Here is a 21,514-nt window from a genome sequence, read left to right on the forward strand (position 1 = left end):
ATGAATTCCGGCTTACTGCCTTAAACAGCTAACCTTGAGGAGTCTGAGGAATAAAAGCTGTTGATTCAGCTGAGCCACCATTTATGGGCCGCTGAAAATGGGACTTAATTTATGAACCCGGCAGTATGGAACTTCCATGTGTGGCTGTAAGCAAACTTCTACCCAACTTAATGTCGGTACCTCATGAAAATATTTAATGTTAAAAAACTGATGTTTCTTCTGATGGTCAGAGCAGGTTGGAAAGTTGCTTAGTCTCTGACACTTGATCTGGGCAATTCTAAGGGGCCAATCACATTAATATCTAGGTATAAGACAGTTTTTAAAGCCAAAAGGACCATACTTTCCAACCATTCCTCATTAAACTGCTTTCTTCAATGGGATTGTAGTTGGCCATCTCTGGCAGCTGGCTGTCCTATATTTACCACTGTTGGTGAAAGGTGTTTGCAGAGATGGGGCTTTTCGCTTCAAGGTGACGAGAGTTGGGCTCATTCAGATCTCAATTAGTAAGGAGTTCCACAGAAGGCCTTCCACTGGCCTCAGAGTTTAATCCAAGGTTCCTGTACCCAATACTGTAGCATCTTTTATTATTTATTTTGATTGCCATGGAGAATGAGACTTTCCAAGATGAGGACTAAGACCCTTAAACTTTATAGGGAGCCACTATGGGGTGGAAGAGGTTCTTACACCCAAAAAACCCACCTCATTTGACATCGCCCATGGGGGCTTGCATACTGCCAGCATTCCAGTGGCATAGTCTGGCAGCACGTAGCTTCATACCTTCAGCAGTAGGTTCATACCTGCTAGTCATAGTCATGAAGTTCATTATCAAAACGGTGTCAGAGTTTATCACATAGAAGTGCTTCTTGCCTAGTGCGTGGGAGAGAAAGCAGCTCTTTTCCTTTGACTGCACTTGCTTTTTATTAGTATTTCTAGAATCAAAGCCAAAAAAAGAGAGAGAGCGAACTTACGCAAATTGCAGTACGAATTAATGTATAATAGATTACAAAAAGGGAATCTGAGATGTCTCATATCTTAATTGAATCAGAGCTGCTATAATATGCTGTAGCAATACCGCAAAAGCATTCAAGCAAATCATTTCTCATAAAGGAGGGGGGGAAGGAGAGAACTCTATCCAATCAAATTGGAAGTTAAGTGGCTCATTTATATATAATTTTCCGTGTGTGTGGCACTTGGACTCAGTTATAGGGGCATGTTGTCATGTTCAGTAAATCCTCATTACTGCTTACAGAAAATTCCTTTTCTCTTTAAATTGGGTCTACGATCCTTGTATAATTAAAATGCAGTTATTTCCCTTAGAATTTATCTGGGTTTGGATAATGATGGCTCTGTTACACAAAATAAAAGTTTCAGGGAGATAGATGCTTTCTTTTCCCTTTAGGTATCTGGAAATGCTCCAAGAATATTAATTTGTTTTTTACCATGAATTCAGGTTTTCATGTAGTAGCCCTGAAGTATAAACCTAAGCCTCTGTTGTCTAATAAACATCTCTTTCTTACCCAACAAACCAACTTTGACATGATCAACTGCCTTGGTCTCACAGAAAGATCCAGATTAATTCTCTTGTGCTTTCTCCTGAGTATCTGTCTATTGGGACAAAGTCCAATTCTGGTGGTTCTTATGGAAAATGTCTGGCAGGCCATTGGGACAAAATCCAGTGATTATGTTTCCTATGGCAAATGTCTGGGAAGTCTTTCAAATTCACCAGATCATCTCCTTCGACACCATAACGAAGCAAAGGGATTCTTACAAGTACATTAATTAGCACTTTCAAAACCTCCCATTCTTTTTATAATTGCTGGCTTAAACTGGACTGTATTTTCTGCCATATTTGCTACTGTGTCCTAATTTTCAATAATCTTAATTAAACAATCGATCTCTTTATGCTCTTTTCAGGCAGTCTTCCTAATTTTTTTTAGACTCTTCAGGTGTATCTTAATTTTCCAAGCATTTGCTGATCTATAATTCCTTCTAAATAGCTTTGTTTCTGCTTAGATTCTCCTCCAAAAGAATTAATGCAATATAGAATGGTTGCACGCAATTTTAGCATTAAAAGACTTTTAAAGTCTGCTTGTAATTGCAGATATCAAAGAATTTACCAAATTGACTAGGTAGGACACCTTACAGAGACTTATTCCCATTAGTAAAGAAAGATTTCTGCTTTCAGAAAATGTTGATACATCCAGTGAACATTTAACATTTAGAGCATACAGCTACAGTATGGAACTCTAATACTTTTACTCAAACTGTTTCTTCTGTGGGATTTGGTAGATTATTTCAGTGGGAAGGAAGGGTATTCTACTTGGACTTAATCCCAACCAATATCTAATTGCTTACCCAATCTTGAAGGGTCAAGACTAAGCAGAAGTAAGAGCAGGATAAATTTACCTGTAGATTTCGCTTCAGTGAGCTCTCCTGTCCAGTTGGACCCACACACATTTTCGAAGACGGAAGGAGGAAAAGGAGACGTCTTTTTAATGTTTGGTTTTGTACTCTGTGTTTTAGAGAGTCACTGCTTTTGGGAAAAGTTGAAACTGATCTTGATACTAAAGGACTGTTTGCCTAGTGGTTATAGCCAACTGTGGGGATTCAGGACTCCTGTGTTCCCTTCTGACTCCCTGTGAGTCCTAGGTCAGGTCACTTAAACTCTCTGCTTCAGTTTCCCTATCTGTAAAATGAGTCTAACACTGCTCTACCTTATTGGGGTATTGTGAGGCTTAGTTGTCTGTAAAACACTGAGATTTTCCGATGAAAAATGTTAGAGAAGCGCTCAGTAGTAGTAGTTGGCTATCTGAGATTAGCGCAAACCAAAACCCCAGATCTGAACATCTCTGAACTTGGAGTAAATTTGGATCTGGGATCTAAATCTAGCAGTTCATATCTATCTCTGATTATCATGAAAACAACCTGGGATTTTACTGGAAATGTACTTTTTGCAGAAAGGAAATGTACTTTTTGCAGAAATAACCACAAGAGGGCCCATGACACCTATGGTAGACGAGACACTCTGATTAAAATGTGAAACATGAACATTTATTCAATAGCTAAAATATTTTTAAAACTCCCTTCTTTTTTTAAACAGGCATCTCAAAATTTTATTTCTCGGAAACTTTTGATGTGATGGAGTGTCAAATTCAGTACAGGCATGCACACGTGCCTTGATTTGTGTATGGATTATATTTTTGTTATAAGTACATTTTCCTTTATGAATGCGGCTATATACTTATTTAAAAACTGCTTCCCACAGTATATTCAGAAGCTTTCTTTTAAAGCAATGGAAGCAAATGTAGACTCTCTTGTTTGAAGCTTACTATCGATGCAGGTAACTATATATTGCTGCATATGTGCATGACGAATTTCAAACGTGTCTCCCATATATAGTGGTAGTATCCATATGATAAATTACATTTATTTTGCACCTCTGCCCTTTTCAGCTGCATTCTGCCCATTATCTATCGCCCTCAGGACAACTTGTAGCATTACAAACCCCTAATCATAGTCAGCTTTCAAGGAGCTGCTGCTATGTTGAAACCCGCCAGCCTTAATGCTGTTTCCATAAAAATGTGGCCCCCTCCCCAGAAGGAAGTTACTGTTCAGAAGTGCAAATGGACAATATTTAATCCAGCATCAGTGACTAGTTTAAAGGCCCAATAGCTCATGCATCTTGAGGGCTAGAAACAGGAGGAAAGGAGCTGGGAATCTCCTCCATTTGCAATGGGATACAGCACTTTCTCTAGCTTTGAGGGATAATTGAGTTTAATCATATTTACTTATACAGAAAAGCTATTTTAGACCCATTTCAAACATTTGTCATGGTTAATTAATTTTCTTCCTTCAAGATCTGTACAGTTGGACTCATACTAATGAAGATAATCAGCTTTCAAGGTGGAGCAGACAAAAAGTACAGATTTTTTTTAAAAACAATTCAAAAATAGTCTCCAACGAAAGCATTAAAAATACACACAGTTCTTGTATGATGGTTTTATTGGCATTTGTGGGAGTGATCTACATCTGCTCACTCCTGGCTTCTCTACTGCAATCGTGCACAACTCATGCCTTTAAAACCTTTTCAGTGCAACACCAACACAGCCGTGCATGTCTGATTAGGACTCAACCAAAACTGGGGCTCTTTTGTGCCAAGTGGTGTATGTGTACACAGAGAGAGAAAGTGCATTGAAAAGTAAAAGTCTGAAAAGACACACAAAAGAAGCAATAGTTATTCCCATTTGACAGATTGGGAATTGAGGTGCTGAGACACTGCCAGATCTTTCTAAAGAGCTCCGCACAAAATTGCTACCATGGTGGTCTGATTGTCAGAAGAGCTTCAGCATCTATTTGGGTGCTTGGATGTTCTTCTGAAAATCTGGCCTTAAGTGGCTTGCTCAGATTCACACAGGAAGTCCGTGGCAGAGCTGGGAATTAAATTCACAGCCGAGTTTAGTAGCATGTTTCACCATTCGTCTGTGAAGTGTTCTGTGTAGCAGTGTGTGTGCTGTGTGCATATGTAAAAAACTGACTGACTTATATTTGCAAAAATCTCTGAGCCCCACCCTTGTGTTGTATAGAACCAGCAAGGTGAGGCCTTAAAGTTCATTCTATTTGAGCAAAGCTGGTGTGATAAATACAAGCAGCTCTGTTAATTTTCAGGGAGAACATTTTTCAAGTGCATGGCGTTCAGCTATGCAGAATGCAGTCAAGGGCCATTAGTCTGTGTATATATAAACCTATATATTTCTAGAGCGCCAGTCACCATGGTATCCAGATGCACTACAAATACATAGATAAAGGAGATCTGCCTGCATTGTGCATATCTGCATAACACAGGTGTTTGAAATAGGGCCTTGTTTTTAAATATATATTAAAAGAATCCTTTGTAATTGTTGAAATACGTGGTTCAGCTAACCGGAATCTCGTCCTTAGCATTATGTCATCTCATCCGATAGACTTATAATTAAAAATCCATTTTTATGATGTCCAATCTGTTCTGGATTTGTTATAATTCCTTGGTTACATATTGGGCTGCAGAGCGTTGAATTCAACATTTAATAAGATCTAGGAGCCAGGAATTTCTGAAGTCTAATTCCAGCTCCCTCGCTGACTACTGGGTGACCTCAGGGAAATCACTTAACCTTTCTGTATCTGTTTCCCCATCTGTAAAAAGGGAATCTTATTTACTTTCCTGCCTTTTGGGGGGGGGGGGCAGGGAGGGAAGAGGTGATGCTGGGGATGTTAGGAAGATCAGTTAATGTTTTTGTCCAGCACTTTAAAAGTTCAGAACCCTGGGTAAGTGCTAAGTATTCATGAGGTGGTATTCTACTAAACCAGGCACGAGGGATTGTATACTGGTCTACATGAGGGAATTTATCTCCCTTAAAGATGAAGACTACTTGGCTTTCCCATGTGATGTGACTTGGCAGCAGCAAAAAATTTACTGAGAAGAAAAAAAACCTAAATTTATATATTAGCAAAAGAGTTTGATGCCTTCTGGTGCCTCTATTTTAATTTGTTTTTGATTTACGATAGCTCAAAAGAAGGAGGGAAGGAAATGCTGCAATGTGATGGAGAACAGCAGGAATCCCACTTAGGTACTGACAGGGGAGAAGCTGGAGAAATTGAAACCAGGAGTTTGACTCTGGTTTTATGACTTGAAGTAATGCATTACCAATCCTGATTCTCATGCTATGATTCTAACTGGCAACAATACTTAGAAAGACAAAATGTGTCTCAACACAAAGGCAAAGGTTAGTCGCTGCTCAATAATTATCGGACATGTTCCCAATCAACTTTCATACTAAAAACGCAGAATTATCTAGGGGCTAAAGTATAGGTCTGCAAAGTCCTGCGATGTAGGTACCATTCCTACTTCTGGCACCTTAAAGACTAACAAATGTATTGGAGCATAAGCTTTCATGAGCTACAGCTCAATTCATCAGATGCATTCAGTGGAAAATACAGCGGGGAGATTTATATACACAGAGAACATGAAACAATGGGTGTTACCATACACACTGTAACCAGAGTGATCACTTAAGGTGAGTTTTTACCAGCAAGAGGGAGAGGGAGGGGAACCTTTCGTAGTGATAATCAAGGTGGGCCATTTCCAGCAGTTGACAAGAACGTCTGAGAAACAGTGGGGGGTGGGGGGGTATAAACATGGGGAAATAGTTTTACTTTGTGTAATGACCCATGCACTCCCAGTCTCTATTCAAGCCTAAGTTAATTGTATCCACTTTGCAAATTAATTCCAATTCAGCAGTCTCGTTGGAGTCTGTTTTTGAAGTTTTTTTTTGTTGAAGTATTGCAACTTTTAGGTCTGTAATCGACTGACCAGAGAGACTGAAGTGTTCTCCAACTGGTTTTTGAATGTTATAATTCTTGACGTCTGATTTGTGTCCATTTATTCTTTTACGTAGAGACTGTCCAGTTTGCCCAATGGACATGGCAGAGGAGCATTGCTGGCACATGATGGCATATATCACATTGGTAGATGTGAAGGTGAACGAGCCTCTGATAGTGTGGCTGATGTGATTAGGCCCTATGATGGTGTCCCCTGAATAGATATGTGGACACATTTGGCAACAGGCTTTGTTGCAAGGAAAGGTTCCTGGGTTAGTGGTTCTGTTGTGTAGTGTGTGGTTGCTGGTGAGTATTTGCTTCAGGTTGGGGGGCTGTCTGTAAGCAAGGACGGGCCTGTCTCCCAAGATCTGTGAGAGTGTTGGGTCATCCTTCAGGATAGGTTGTAGATCCTTAATAATGCACTGGAGGGGTTTTAGTTGGGGGCTGAAGGTGACGGCTAGTGGCGTTCTGTTGTTTTCTTTGTTGGGCCTGTCCTGTAGTAGGTGACTTCTGGGTACTCTTCTGGCTCTTTCAATCTGTTTCTTCACTTCAGCAGGTGGGTATTGTAGTTGTAAGAATGCTTGATAGAGATCTTGTAGGTGTTTGTCTCTGTCTGAGGGGTTGGAGCAAATGCGGTTGTATCGTAGAGCTTGGTTGTAGACAATGGATCGTGTGGTGTGGTCTGGATGAAAGCTGGAGGCATGTAGGTAGGAATAGCGGTCAGTAGGTTTCCGGTATAGGGTGGTGTTTATGTGACCATCGCTTATTAGCACCGTGGTGTCCAGGAAGTGGATCTCTTGTGTGGACTAGTCCAGGCTGAGGTTGATGGTGGGATGGAAATTGTTGAAATCATGGTGGAATTCCTCAAGGGCTTCGTTTCTATGAGTCCAGATGATGAAGATGTCATCAATGTAGCACAAGTAGAGTAGGGGCATTAGGGGACAAGAGCTGACAAAGCGTTGTTTTAAGTCAGCCATAAAAAGGTTGGCATACTGTGGGGCCATACGGGTACCCATAGCAGTGCCGCTGATTTGAAGGTATACATTGTCCCCAAATGTGAAATAGTTATGGGTGAGGACAAAGTTCAGCCAGCAGGTTTGCCGTGACATTATCGGGGATACTGTTCCTGACAGCTTGTAGTCCATCTTTGTGTGGAATGTTGGTGTAAAGGGCTTCTACATCCATAGTGGCCAGGATGGTGTTTTCAGGAAGATCACCGATTGACTGTAGGTTTCAGAGTAGCAGCCGTGTTAGTCTGTATTCGCAAAAAGAAAAGGAGTACTTGTGGCACCTTAGAGACTAACAAATTTATTTGAGCATAAGCTTTCGTGAGCTACAGCTCACTTCATGGATTGTAGTTTGCTTAGGAAGTCAGTGGTGTCTCGAAGATAGCTGGGAGTGCTGGTAGCGTAGGGCCTGAGGAGGGAGTCTACATAGCCAATGAAGTGAGCTGTAGCTCAGAAAGCTTATGCTCAAATAAATTGGTTAGTCTCTAAGGTGCCACAAGTCCTCCTTTTCTTTTTGTGAATACAAACTAACACGGCTGCTACTCTGAAACCTTTGATCTAGCTGGCTCTGTTAACAATAGCAGTGAAGCCATGGCAGCGAGGGCTGCAGAAGACCTTTGGGTATCCACTGGAGGGGCTAGCCCGGGCTGTCCCTGCTATGGTTATTTGATTAGCCAATCTAGCTCTGAGCTTGCTGTGTCTACAGGTGCTGCAGTCAGACCTCTGGTTGACTGCTGTGTTGACATATCTTTAGGTGACAAGGTGGGGAAAGTGGATACATTGAATAGTGCCCGGTTTTTATAGTCACTATTTTTTTTTTTGATTTGTTGTTAAACACACCTCAGCTCTGCCTGACAGCAGCAGGAAATGAGAGGGAGAATTTTCAGCAGGTGGCTTTCCCACTCCATGGGTTTCCACTTCAAAGAACAAGGCCCCTCCACCTACTCCCCAATTTTTTGTGGGCATCGTGGAAAAAGTGAGCCGGGGGCGAGCGGCCTTACAGGTCAGTTCAAGCAGCGTGTTCCACATTCAGGGGGCAACATAGAAGAGTCAAGTGGAAGTGGATGATGGGGCAGCCAAGCTCCTTGGGCAGGAAGAGGGGGTGATGATAATAAGAGACAAGGGTAGATAAGTGGGGAGGGACAGAATTTTGAAGTTCCGGGGGGCGTGGGGGGAGTCAAGGAGGTTGGGCCTGATGCAGTAGAGAACAGGGAGCCAGTGGAGGGGTTCTAGAAGAGCAGGGTGGTGCAGTGAGGTCAGAACCGTAGGCAGGGAAGATGAGCATCGCTACGTTCTGCCTGGTCCTTGCTTGTCTTGCCTGCTCCCAAGCCCACTGCGAAAGGTGCAGCAGCTATTCAGAGAAGGCAGGTTCTGTGGACGTCACTGGGGTGGGCCGCAGCCAGCTGCGTCTCCCTTCACCTCGGTTATTGGCCACCCCCTGGCAACTATTGATGTGCACCCGACTGTGATCCTGGAGGGGCTGCTAGTGGCCCTGTTGCCATGGGCCGGGAGAAGGTGACTTGTCCCTGCTGCTGGTCTGTCTTAGTGGGAGAAGAAGGGGCCTTTTATGGGCTACCCTAGGGAGGTGAAGAAGGGGTCTAGCGCAGGGATGACTGGTGGAGATTTGTTGCCCAATCTCAGCTCCAAGAAGGGAGGGCTAAGTGATTCCCTCTCTACAAGCTCATTAAACTGCTTTTACATTTGTATTGCAGCTGCCCTTAGAACCCCTTGTCACGGACCAGGACCCCGTCGTGCCAGGCGCTGCACGAACACAGACCAAAAAAGTCCCTGCTTGGAAACACTTGCAATCTAAGTAGTGAAATCCTTTTCTTGCTTAGTTCAGGCTATCTGCCACCCTGCAGGTAGGAATTACCTGTGCCACACGTGAACAGAATACATTTGGGTGTTTCTCTCTCCACTCTGTTTGCTCTGTAAAAAAAAGACTCTACCCTTCTTCCTAGAGGAGCTCATTAGTCCCCCAGGTGCTGATGTCCCCCTCTGTCTCCCTTTCTTTTGCTGATAATAAGCGACTGATGAAGCTTCGGATCTCTGAAAGTTTGTGGCTACCCGTGCTCCTTTCTCTGAGTTTCTGCTTCAGAAATCCCTGCCCTTATGTTTGGCGGCTCAGTTAATGAGCTACACAATTACAGTTCTAGGAGCGAATCCAGTCCCTTTAGGAAACGCAGTGGGCTGTCGCTGCCCCCCTCCCTTCCCTTCTCCATCTTGAAATGGCTTCTCCCCGACGGAGCAGAAATGGCAATGAAATTAATTTGAGAGACTTGTGATTGGAAATGGAGCTTGTGGATTAATAAAAGTGTCAATTATTAAAGGCTGCAAATGCTCCCTCAGGATTGTGTTGCTGCAAAGTTAATGTTTGATTGGAGAAGGTCCATTTGCAAAAACCTGTTTCTGGCATAGCAGGTGAGAGCACAGTTATCTTCTTTTCCTCCTGCCGACTGCTGGCTCCTCTCACAGGGTTCCCCGGTCTCCTGAATATCATCCACCTTCCGGAACAATGATCTCTCCGAAAGAGAGCTGTTTTGCCACAAGCCAGCGGCAACTCGAAAGGTCACCCTTTTAATTAGGTGGGAGCAATTACATCTGCTTATGTGCCTCCAGCAGCGGGAGCAGCCTCATTCTGCACTCCTACCTGGACATGAACTGCAAGCTCAGGGCAGCTGCAGACGTGTCCCCGAATGGCTGCGAAGCAGGCAACTTCCAAAGACCTCGGTTTAAGAAGACCTCGGCTGCAGAAGTGAAGAAGACACAAGCAGACGTCGCGTTTCGCAGCCAGGATCTGTGCGGAAACAGCCAAAGCTTCGAAATGCCTTGCAATTTTCTCTAGCTGTTGTAACAAATCCAGGCCCTCCTCTGCTATGGTGATGCTTATGGTATAAAAACCTACGCCGACATCTGCCCACCTAGGAATTTGATGTTTGTCACCATGCTGCATGCTCTGGCCACTCAGAACATCTTGGCAATAGCAGGAGTCCTCCTCCAAAAGTCCAGGTGCCTGTCACTTCAGCTGTCACTTCACAACAGAATCTCCTCTGTTAACATTATGGGGCTGATAACATGTAGTTTAAGCTGGTCTGATTCCATCTGTGAAGGGCAGGTTGCAAATACAGACTAGCCGTCAGTTCATGATAGTACTTCAATATCTTAAACTCTTCTTTGACTGTTTTCTTTTCTTGAAGGTGAATTGAAAGGGCCTTTAGACCTAGCAAGAAGCTAGCTCAAGGTTTTGATTTTCTTGAGACAAAACCTGGTGCCCCTAACAGAGCATGGTGGATGGTCACCTGGGTTCTATTCCTGCCTCTGCCACTCACTCACTGCCTGGCTTCCGGCAAGTCACTTAACTTTCCCTCCTTTAACGGTCTGCTGTGTAAACGGTGGGTGGTAATATGGGACTACGGGAAAAGCATTCTGAGGTCCTTTCAGGAAAGGCTTTATTCTAAAGCTTCCAAGTTCTGGTGGTGGTCCCCTGCTCCCAACAACAGCTGTTTAACTCCCTGATTCATCACATTAGAGCAGAGAGTTGCATTGAACTGCTTGGTTTTAGGTGTTAATGATGTTACAAACTCTTGCAAGCCCAAATTATGTTGATTTTAGCTGAGAGATGAAGCCAGTGTGTTTTGCGAGAGGAAGTCTAATAATAGAATGGACTTCAAGAGGTGAGAGTGTGCTGGCAATGAGCTGTCAGTAAGGGGATCGGAGAAGCTGCTTCTGAAAGGAAAAGGGCATGTACCTGCCTAGATGCAGATCCTTGCCACAGCTCTGGGTAAAAGGGGACCTGAAAATGGGGTTCCAGCTCCAGGAGGGGACCAGCTGGGCACCACCAGATTCTGCTCATCTCCCCAGCCGCAAAGGCACCAAGATCAGCAGCCTAAATTTAAGGCAGATCAACCAATTCCCTCTCCATCGTCCAAAAAATCCGTCACCTGACCCTAGAGAGTTGTGATCAGGGAAGCCACAGATTGCTCAGCTCCTAGAGGAGCTATGTTGTCTAGGAGTGGCATTGCAAGGGCCCTCCAAATTGAGGCCTGGATATCTGGGTTATGGGGGAGGTGGGGAAGGCTTAACCGCTTCCATAAAGGACAAACTTTGCTCCCACTGGAAGAATTCAAAGGAGAGGGTCTAAATTTCAGCAACTGAAGTTTCCATTTTCCTGAGCAAGAATGACCCACGCTGCAGAGAATGACTGCCTACAGTGGAAAGGTTGGTCTTGCGGTTTAACGCGCTAGCCCGGGAGGCTAGTGAGATCTGGCCTCGAGAACACTGACGTCATCGCTGGTCACTGCCAGCCAGCACCTTTTGAGTTATGTTGCCTCCTGCACATCGAGCTGTGAAGCCGGGTGAGGACGCTGCTCGGTCAAGTACTGGCGGAAGTCACCCAAGATTCACCTGGCTGCACCAGCTCAGTAATAAATCCAAGGCGCCCAGTATAAAGCCGTACAGTGTGGTCACCCGGCGCTATGGACCTCTGGTGCTGTTGTCCTAGAAGCCAGAAGTCTCCACATGAGCACAGATTTTCTGTTACTTTGGGCAGTTCCCTTCGCCTCTCTCTGCCTCAATATCCCCGGATGTAAAATGTGAGAGACACAGGTGGTTTGAGGTTTAACCCACCAACGCTTGTAACGCACATTGAGAGCGTAGGAGGAGAGGTGCCGGAGGAATGCAAATAATCATTATGAAATAAGATTGGAAGCTCTTTGGGGGAGGAGCTGTCTGTCTTTGTACAGCGCCTTGCACAACGGGTCTCCTAGGCACTATCGCAATATGAATAATCATCATGGAGGAACTCAGTGCTTTGATCCTTTTCTCGCCCTAAGCAGGATAATCCGTGTATGAGCCTGAATCAGAAAGGGGCACAAGGGACAGCTTTGCTGACAACGAAGTCTTCCACTAAAAGCATGGTGATGCTGTTATCCCACCAGTCAAAACCAATAAGGTTCTCCCAAGCTCTCAATATGGAAACAGTGCACCCCAGGAGACAGCAGATGAAGCTGCCTGATGCATCTCCTTTGACATGTGACATTAGAAGAAGCTGCATCAATCCAGGAGAGATCATTCAGCAGGGAAAGAATGAAAACTCCCTTCAGCCGAGGAACGCTTCTGCCCTTGATGGATTGCCAGTGAAATTGTTGGAAAACCTTTGGGGATCTCTTCGTTTAACCTTTTGGCTGTTCATAAGAAGGCTCTACCAGGCAGCTCTAACCCCTTCTGACTTGGCCTCCTCATTCCATGACTTTAACCTAGCCAGCAAAGAATAATCACATAGAATCCAAGGTGCACAGGCCCCTGTCTTAGTTAAATAGAAACTTCCAGATGGATTCTGGCAGCTAGAATGGATGTAGGCCACTCGTCTGGTTTTAAACCAGACAGTCCTGTTTTTCTATGGCTTGTCCCCTGTCCAGTACTGAGACAAAATCACATGTGGCATTGCCCGGTATTACACAAGGACCACACCGTTTTGAAGTGCGCCCTGCCTCCTCCCCCATAGTGTGACCCTTGCACACACTGCGTGTGCAAGGTCATGGCAGTGTGGTGGAGTAGCTCAAAAGGCATCCTCCCTGTGGCAAGATCTTGTGCACACCATAAATGGAAGTCGTGGCAGTCTTTAATTAAAAATACACACAGTTAAAGCAGCCCGGTTGAGATTTATCTGCACTCTTCTTGCTATAATTCATAGGCATGTGGGAATGGTTCCGTTGCAATGGCATTATCCAGGCACTGGAAAATCAGTTGCCTCCATGAGCTGGAGGGGAGTGGGTTTCTTTTTCATAGCTGTAAATACCATGAGCTTGGGAGCAAGTATAACGCCCGGCCCGTCCATTCCTTAGGTTTGATTTTAGCCTCTATCAGCCCTCTTTAAATTACTACCTAGGCACAGCTTCAGGTTCTTGTCTCTTTCTCCCCCTCTCTCTGATCTAATTTACGTTGGCCATTGATCATGCAGCAGCCTGAACTCAACTATTTCACTCGGCGTGAGGCAGCAAGGTCAGGAAGGGGAGGCAGAGCTCTTGGCTTGCACTTCAGTAATTCTTTGTGCTGCAGAGAGGCCTGTCCTTTGTGGATCTCAATGGACTTTACAACACTCCGTGCAGTAGGTCAATATTTTGGATGGTACGCTCTTTACCATTTGTAATGGGTTCATACAGCGCCTAGCACAACGGGGGCCAACCTGAAGATGCTAAAGGCAATATAAAATAAACACACAATCCTTCACACATGGGGAAATGAGGCACAAAGAGCCACAGTGGCTTGCCCAAGGCGACTCAGTCTGGGATAGAGCTCAAAACAGAGCCCAGAACTCCTGCCTCCCGTTGGAGTGCTTCAGCCACAAGACTACGCTCCCGCCCGCTGGAGTTTATTTCTGAAGGGTTCCTTTTTCTGGGGCCTTTCAGGCTTATCCTGAGCCATTCTTCACAGCCAGCTTTCTTTTCTGAGTTTAGTCAGCAGGGAAAAAAAGGCCAAAAAAATGTCTAGGCAGAGAATTGCCTCTGAAGGCCATGTCCAATTGAAACAGCAGGGGAATCAAGGTTGGCAGAACATAATTACCCACATTGGAATTTGGCCAGGGGACTGCGGCTCGCACTTCTCTTGTGAGAAGTGCCATGGGATTGTCAATGACTGGAATGGGTTTAATCCTTGGGTTTTGTCTCCTCTGAAAGGCCAATGCTCCTTGCCCTACTCTAGGGCCATGGTTCAGAAGGCAAAGCACCACCTCCATGTTCTCTTAACGCCGCAACCTGCAGCATCCGGGTTTTCCTCTGTGATCTCCCATCCAAGTATTGACTAAGCCTGCTCCTGTTTAGCATATAGAAAAGGAGTCGTTGTGGCACCTTAGAGACTAACCAGAAGTGAGCTGTAGCTCACGAAAGTTTATGCTCAAATAAATTGGTTAGTCTCTAAGGTGCCACAAGTCCTCCTTTTCTTTTTGCGGATACAGACTAATACGGCTGCTACTCTGAAACCTGTTTAGCATATGAAAGTTGAGTGGATCACAGCCCGAGGTGGTATGGCTGCAGGCTCTTATTATAGCTTTGCCTTTATCATTGCAATTGCAGCAAGAAGGCAGCTGGTACTTTGATCCACTTCGCCCAGGAGAAGTTGAACACTGGGCCCTGACGGACTCTGGTGGTGGGGAAGGGACTGTGGGTGGTCGGATTTGCAGGTTACTCTCTGTGTCCTGCCTTAGACCAAAACAAAGCAATGGATATAGAATAAATCTGTTGTCCCTAGACAACAGTTTTGGAATCTGATCCTGAGTGTGATAGTTATGCTCTCATATCCCCATTTGGAGATTAACATGACAGCTTCTTTCTGGCCAGTGTTACAAACAATTACTGTAGGGCCCAATCCTGTGAACGAAAAACATCCTCTACTGCTAGTGAAGTTCAAATTTTGCTGACCTCTGAGTAGGAGTTCCCGACTGAAAGTCAAATGGCACATTTTAAGATAAGGGGGCTAGTACTGACAAGAAGTTTGTCATCTCTCTGATGCTTCTTCCTAATCATTATAGACCAAATTCTAGCCTGAATAGGAATATATGAAGGCAGAGTTTGTCCATAAGGATAGTTTTTTCATATAATGCAGCATCAGTCCGGAGGCACATTGGGTACAGTTCCTGAGTAGCTGTATATTCACACAAATATCGATATTTGAATTTGCAATCGGGACACCTGCTTCTAAGAGTTAGACTCATCCAGTCAGGAACCAGGCACATACCATCTGCCATTGAAAAAATGGGGGTTTGTTTTTGTGATTTCTTTTTTTTTTTTTGGGGGGGGGGGGGAGGTTGTTTTATAAATCTGTTCCATATTATTCTCCCACCTCTAGAAACAGTCACGTTTCTAGCCTGTTCCCACTGACATCTGTACCTATTGCACCTCGTTGGCCCCTTTGCAGGCGGTCCAAGCTGAGAGGCGCGGTAATGAATGGGTTGCGGACACACCAGTTTCTTCTCACGCTTCAATGCTCACCAGCAAAACGCAGCATTTCCATCTCCTGGGCTGTGCGTCCCCTGTTTCAACCCTGTGACCTGCACCCCCATCTCTATTTCCGCATCTTTTGTCCCCCTGTAATTGGTTGATTTCTGGGTTCTGCGGCCCCCCTCCCTCACCTGCATGGGTGGGGCTTTTGTTGCTTTGCCGGGTTCCATCTGCCAATCCCGGTTATAAAATAGGGTCGCACCCACGCACCCAGTTAGCGTCCATGGCTATGTGACAAACCCTGGGGACAGCTGGGCTGCTAGGATGGGCCTGTCCCAGGCTGTGTCCCCGCCGTGTCACAGCTGCCAGAACCCACCCAAAAAGTTCTTGCTCGCTAATTCATTAGCGTGACTATTTCATGTGACCCAGGTAAATCCCCGGCGTGGCTGCTCCACGCACGCCCAACGTGGGTCGTGTGAATGATCCCTGCCCTCGGGGGCTGCATTCCGCAGCCACCTGGCTGAAACCCACACCAAGGGGCCAGGCAGGGGGTGGGAGACCTGTGAGGCGGGGATGAAACTGACACATGAAGCTGGGGAAAGGGACCAGAGCTACCATGCAGCCTTCCCTCCAGCCTATCAACTGCTGTGCCTCTGGATCTGTGGGGCAGCAGATCCCAAATCCCATCACCCAGCTCCTGATCCCTGGGGGCTCTGGGTGTGCTAGGAGGGCAGGTCCCCGCCCAAAAAGGGTTAGAGTAGGAAGAGAGGAAGCAACAGCTAAGGTTGGCTAGAGGGATGAATATAATAAATAAGGCTCAGGTGAGAGAGAGGAAATGAGGTAAGTGGTAGTTTTAAGAATAGACAGTGCTGACCGAGTGAATGCAAATATGAAAAAGCTTGTTGTCACGGAGTTACCGGGCTCTGGAACGACTCCCTGCGAAGCCAGGCAGGACTCTGGGGGAGCCTCCTCTCTCTGAGCAGACTGTCTCCAGGGCAAGAAGCTTCCACCTTCCGGGGTCTGACCTCAGAGCATTTAGCATCCCCTTCCACAGGGTGTGCTTCCTGCAGGGAGTCTGCCCAGGTGGGGCTCCTGGGAAAGCCAGAGGGCCCTGCCCCCCATCCCCTGCACTCAGCAGTGACTCAGGCAGTGTGTAGAACAAAGGTTTATTAGTTGACAGGAACACAGTGTAGAACAGAGCTTGCTATCACACAGATCAGTGACTTTCAGCCAAGTCCACCTTGGGGAGTCCTGGGCCAGACGGCCTGGACTCCCCAGTCTTCCAGTCTCCCCAAGCAGACTGCCAAGCTACCAGTGACCCAACCTCTGACGCCCCCGTTCCTCCTCCTTCTCTTCCTCTTTGTCCTGCTTCCTGGGCAAAAGGTGTCACCTGGTCGCATCCCCCGCCTGGGTCTCAGGTTACGAAGGGCACCAGCCATAGCATCCGTGCAGACAGCTGGGCAGCCTCACCTGCCCCAAGGGCCACAGCAAAAATCACACACCCAATTCCCACCCCCAAAATATTGGTGCAGTACACAGGGAAACCGAGGCACACACAGTATTTGTATAGGACAGTCAGACTCCCATGCAGCATAACAAGATGAATAAACCCCCACTTTGTCACACTTGTAAAGCGGAGACACACCGACTGGTAAGAGCCAGGAAGTCTGAGTTGGCCTGTCCCCTAGAAGGCCGTGTCGACACTAGTGGAAAAAGTGTATTTTTAACACATTAACTAATGTTCAAACAGGCAACTCGTCATTTTAACACATTAGCTGGTCCGGGCAAATCCCAGGGGGAACCCACTGCAACCGCAACTTGCCCTGTCTACACCAGGATTTAACATCCTTTAGTTAATGCATGTAAAACACGCCTTTTTCCCCCTTGTGAAGACAAGCCCTTATGGCTGGTTCTGCAGTGAGGAGGCTGTGGTGGAAATGGAGCGCTGGACTTACTCTTTTCAATGCAAATTGAAGAGCTCCTTTCCTAAGACCTGAGCCCCTGTCCATCCAATCTCTTCCACTGATTTGAGTGGGCTTTGGCTGGAACCTTAAAGAATAATAGACAACCCAACTAGGTTTATATATATTGGCGGGGTCATGGTCTAGGAGCTAGAGGCTGGAGATGCTTTCAGATAGTCAGCCTGCTATGCAGGGACTGTCTCTCTCTGTCTGTACAGCACCCAACACAATGGGGCCCTAATCCTGATTAGTTGCTACCATAATATAAATGTTTAACAATCAGCTTGATTCTATTCTGCCCTGCACAAGCTGGGTGAACTTGAACAAGTTACATCATCTCTCTATACCTCAGTTTCCGCATCTGTCAAAATGGCTATAAATTTGACATACAGATTTTTAGAAGACTAGGAACATACCAACCCAGGAATAAGATTTTGCATTTGCAAAATTCACCTTCTCTCTATTTGAGCTGTTCTAAAATGCCATGTGAGCCATTAAAAGTTTTTTTTTTTTTTTTTTACTGAGGCCACCAATAGCATAACTAATATCCTCTGTTTTTAGCAGGCCCATCGTGTCTGAGCTGGCTGTTGTTTTACCAGGTTTAAACCCTTGGCAATTAAGTGACTCGTAATGGGAGCAACCACAAAGGAGTGCTACAACGGTCCAGCTGTTAAATCAAGCGATTCTTCCAGTTAGAGGGATACGGCTATGCGTTAATAGTGTGATCAGAGCGAGGGGGCAGCAGGCAAGCATAGATGGGAGATAAGTGCTCTCGCTGCTTCATTTTAACTCCTCTTCTATCTTATTCTCACCGCTACCTCATCAGCACCAAGAATAGCATTTGCGGTTGTTAAAAGCATCCATCTGTCCATTTTGCCAGTGCAGCTGGTGCTAGCCTCCATCTGTCTGTCTCTTGCTCCTGATGTGTTGAATCTGCACCTCCCGAGTGATCAACAGGGGGTGCTAATTTAAACTGGAGAGGCGCCGATTGACATTGGCTATAGCAGAGAAGACCTACAGAGATATTAAAATTCTACCTAAAAAGGGGATGAGAACAGAGAACTGATTGGCTGGCCTGCTCCTCCTACAGAGCTGCAGCCCCATCCGAAAAGCAGAAAGCTCTGACGTAGCACGCTGGCCTCTCATTGTGAATGTATTTCATTTCCAGCAGTGACTGGTGGGCAGGATGTTGAAACTGCATTGCCTGCGTCTAGCAGTTCAGTAACCCCTGATTTGTCCAATCTGTGCCAGGCTAACACACTCATCTAGGACACTGGTGAGGAGAGTGAGCACGAGGCGGGAGATATTGATGGAATCGTTCTTCTATGACTCTGGGACAATAGCCAGAGATCTCATAGTTTAAAAGGGTCGCCTCCCTCTGGAAAGAGCTGTCTGAACTCTGGCATGGCTCCCTTCCACCAGTCCTTTCCCATTCCAGAAGGATCTGCCTTCATTCCCCCTGCAGCTCGGCTCTCTTTTCATCCTCTCGAGACCTCAAAATCACCTTGACCCGCTACCCTCCTCAAAGCTTCGTAGGGTCATGCTCTGTATCCAATTAACAGCTATACTTGGCACCCAGCATCCAGCCAATTCCCTCCCTCCAGGAGAGAGATCCCTCCTCCCCGCACAGCTGCCAGGTGGGCTTCTGGTAGTGAACAAAAAACAATCAAACCAAATCAGGCTGTCATTCTGGGTACATCTACAATGCAGCTGGGAGGTGGGATTCCCAGGTCGGGTAGACAGACTCACACTAACGAGCATGCTAAAAATAGCAGCATGGAAGTTGTGATGCTGGCAGCTGCTCCAACTAGCCACCCAAGCTCAGAAGCGGGGGGTGAGGGGGGCTTGGACTGGGCTGGCTAGCCCAAGCCATCACCCGGGCCATAGCAGCCACACTGCTCTTTGCAGTGCCCTGCGTCCAGCTGAGCTAGGGTGAAACTGTCTACCCGTGCCGGGAATCACACCACCCAGCTGCAGTGTATGTATCCTCTAGGCCTCCTCCTGGGAGGTGTCAAAACCCACAACGCCCGTTGACTTCAAGGTCCCATTGACTCGGCACCTTTGCAGGAAGGTAGGGCCCAGAGAACCACGTTTCTCCCTGGCTTTGCTGCTGAAGGTAGCTCAGACCATGGTTGCAACTGCAAGGCTGGGGCCTGAGGCTCCAAACTGGTGAAGCACAGCTGGGATCTCAGAACCCAACTTCTCCCATTCGGGGGCTGAAGGCTGCAACCTCACAATCGTCTTCGAGAAAGGGCTGCCGGAAATATTAATGCTCGGGGGCGGGGGGAGGGCACAGATGGCCACCCGCTGACGAAGCTCCCGGCTGTCTGGCTGAGAGCCCAGGGGCATTCAGAGGAAAGCGATTGTTCTACAGCTGCAAAATTTTTCTGATAAAACAACTTCTCGCAGCTAATGCCAAGATGGGAACCTTTTAACTGAGCAGCAGGAGGAAAGCACTGCCTGCTACGGCTGTTGATGGAATGTTAAAATAATGAGGTTTGTAAAAACTCCAAGAGTTTTGAGTGTTTCAAAAAAAGCTCCCTGCCCCTTCCATCATTTCCTCCCGTCACACGGCAACAACTGGTGAGACCCAACTTCCGCTGAGTGGCCAGGTGATGGGAAAGTTTGCAGAGCTGGCCATGAGCGGGCGCAAGGCCCCGACTGGGCGATAAACTCAGCAGTTATTGTTGCTGGCAGTACGGCTGACGCTGTGCTCAAGTCAGCTCTCGCAAGGTGAGGCTGGGTCTGTACTTGGAAGGGAGACTCCCAAAGGAGCCGCCTCCCCCCTCAAGACACTAGCCGCACATTTTGCCTTTGAGTTGGTTCCAAACCGATGTCCCGGCATGGTGCTGTGCAACTGGAGGTAATGTAAAGTCTTCTGGGGGAGATGCGTTAATCGGTGTTATGTATGATGACTTACTAATACCGAGCCCTTACAGAAAGCCTTTCATCGGTAGACCTCAGAGTGCGCTGCAAAATAGCATTATCTGCATTTTACAGACGGGGAAACTGAGACACAGAGCTGTGAAATGACATGCCCAAGGTCATCCAGCAGGCCAGAGGCACAGCCAGAAAAGTAACCCGGGTCTCCTGAGTCCCAGGCCAAAGCTCTTTCTGTACGAGCTGGCTGTTAAAGGTGTCCGGGCTCCAATTTGGGTAACTGTATTTTGTCTCCCTTAATTCCTCCTGCCGTTTCAAATTGCTCCGGTCAGCTTCTTCCCCTCCTGTCCTAAACAGCTACCAGAGTCGTTGGATCTCTGTGGCAGGGAGAAGCCATTTCTCTACGGCTTATCCGCCTGAATGTAAATCACTTTGGGATGATCGCTATTTGGAGACGGGCACTGTATGCCATTAGCGTTATTACAGTTACTACAAATGATTACCCAACACATTTCAAAACTTTGCACGGGTCTCTTCTACACTCTGCATCTTCCCTGGTAGAAGTCACTGAACGTGCCCCGTCATAAAGAGCACGACGCGAGCTGAACTGGGATAATTACCAGTGCAAGGAATTTTGATGACTCTATGCAAGAGGTTGGCACCCACTGATGTAACCAATGGCTCCGAATGGCTGGGTTCTGGTTTGTTTTGGGCTCAGGTGTGTGTAGGGGGAGGTGTTTCTGCCTAGGCTGTAAACCCCCTTCCCTGCCCACCCTCAGTTCTCCAGGGGCAGTTCCAAGGTTGAGGTCCCCGTGTGTGGGAGGCGAGAAGCTTCCACTGCTGACTCTTCTATGTTATAAATGTCAGTGGTCACCCTGACAAGCTGGGTGAGGTAACATTTTTTTTTTATTGGACCAACTTCTGTTGGTGAGAGAATCAAGCTCTTGAGCTTACACTGAGCTCTTCTTCAATTCCCCATGATAAAGCTCGACTTGCAGATTTCTGTCCCAGCTGCTGCAAGGATTTCACCATAGGTTGACATTGGGGTGGAATGAAAAAGGTCATTGTCCTCTCTGATGCCCCAAGCACTATCTGAAGGACAAGTCTCCTGAGTTGGTGCCCTTCCGCCAAACCTGCTGGAAACAGAACCCCAAGACGCTTTCCAAAAACGATCAGGTCGTATCAAGAGCCTGAGAACTCGGCAGTACAATCCCCTATGAAACTGCTTGGTGAGAACTAATAATGACAAAAGTGCACTTAAGGCTATTTGCTTCCCGAAGGAGAGCAGTTAAGGGCTTTGTGCAGATCGCTGATGTTATTAAAGGGATGTGGGGGGAACAGGGGGAGGGACGCTTGTCAGCCTTAAGTGAAATTCATA

This window comes from Lepidochelys kempii, chromosome 19 (genome assembly GCF_965140285.1).
Source record: "Lepidochelys kempii isolate rLepKem1 chromosome 19, rLepKem1.hap1, whole genome shotgun sequence".
NCBI classification, from domain to species: Eukaryota; Metazoa; Chordata; order Testudines; family Cheloniidae; genus Lepidochelys; species Lepidochelys kempii.